Genomic DNA, 1,877 nt, shown 5'->3' with positions numbered 1-1,877 from the left:
TGCCCTCAATTGCCACATTACTCACCTTTGCATTTAAATCACCCATCATTAATACCTGTCTCTTGCATCAAAACTGCTAACATACACACTCAGCTGCTCCAAAAACACTTGCCTCTCATGATCTTTCTTCTCCCGGCCAGGTGCAAAAGCACTAATAATCACCTGTTTCTCCACATTCATTTTAGTTTGAAGCTCACTGCCTTAACTCTTTCACACACTCCCACAACTCCTGCTTCAGCAGTAGTGCTACCTCTTCTCAAGCTCTTGCCCTCATACCAACCCCTGCCTTTATTCCTGAGATATTTCCAAACCATTCTTCTTCTTTATCTTTCAGCTTTGTTTCAGAGCCAGAATATTCATATTCCTTTCCTCAAACATAAGTGGTTGCTGTTTCCTGTTTTCTAAAGGTAGCAACAGGGAACATGCAAAGAAAGGCCAATGTGATCATGTCCATTCTCTAGCTGTCATGTCCATTGCATTGAAACCACAGCCCCCTAAAGACAACTTGTCCCAACAGACCTTACCATTGTTTCCCCTAGCCACTTCACATGCCCTGGTTCAATCCACTGACAGCACATTGACCCGTGTATACCATGTTGTTCCAATTCACTTTTTCCCATGTGCACTTTTCACCCTCCCTCAGCACATTCAGGCCCTGATCACTCTAAATCTTTTACACTCCTTCCTTCCATCTCCAGTTTGGTCTCCCCTCTATTTCTGACATACATATTCTCTTTGTCAACTTCTTTACATTCGTTCTGTCCTTATATCCTTATTACCAGTACTACTTGTCTGGGTATAGGGAGCATTTGTGATGTCTGCATAGTAAATCAGCACTTAAGCGGTTGTTAAGTTGCACTCTAACCCAGTTAGCTGTCTTTACTTTCTGTCTCACCTACATATGGACTGCTTGTAATCTGTCCTCAAACATACAGTCTCTCCTTGTCAAACATAATTCATGCTTCATAACTAGATTTTTTTCTGTAGTTAGTGCTCTGTGATAACACTGCCTTTTGGCAAAATGGTAGGAGCAATAGATAAAAGTAATAGACAGGAACATGATAGGAATATTATGCAAAAATATTAGGTAGAAGTAATAGGTGGGAACACTGGATGGGAGCATTAGGTAGAAGTAATATGTTGAAACATTAGGTAATCCTACTAAGGTAGAAGTCAGAAGGAACGTTAGGCAGAAGCCTCTGAAAATACTGGGGTAAAGTTGCCCTCTGCCAGTGTTCTGTTAAGGGTGAGGCATTAAAGGCTAAAGAGTGGCACTGGAGTTCACCAGTTGTGAAAAAACTTTTGCGATGGCCACCCCTTAAGGGAGTTCCCAAAGGGAACAGGCATGAGAGATACAGATAGATCGATAGATGTTTTTACTCGGTAAACATTCCTGTATATCTGCCACCCTGACAACCTAGATGTACCTCATTCATGTGCTTTTCGAGTGTAGAAATGCCAATTCCACCTCGAACTTAAGCTCTGTTATGATTAATTAACAAGTACGTATCATAACCTCCTAGTTTTGTAATATTTGTACTCCCTTAAGTATGTATTTTCAACCAAAATTACTGCCTAAATCAAATAAACTGTTATCTATCTATTACATTTTTCTTTATTAACACTCACCTGTCCCTCTATCTTGCTAAAGCTAATACCCTTGATTTTCTTCAAATTTACTCTCAACTTTCACACACTCTTCCAAACTCAAGTACCATCTTTGAATCTGCCAACAGTGATGTCTTATCAGCAAAAACTCAGGTGAGACACAAGAGAGAAATATAACAATCAGTTGATATACATTGAAGAGACGAAGCTAGGACGCCATTTGGTAAACATATGATTGTCTTGTGTCTCCCCTGATGATGATTATTACA

Source organism: Panulirus ornatus, chromosome 11 (genome assembly GCF_036320965.1).
Source record: "Panulirus ornatus isolate Po-2019 chromosome 11, ASM3632096v1, whole genome shotgun sequence".
In the NCBI taxonomy this organism is placed as follows: Eukaryota; Metazoa; Arthropoda; class Malacostraca; order Decapoda; family Palinuridae; genus Panulirus; species Panulirus ornatus.
This window is presented reverse-complemented; position numbering follows the sequence as displayed.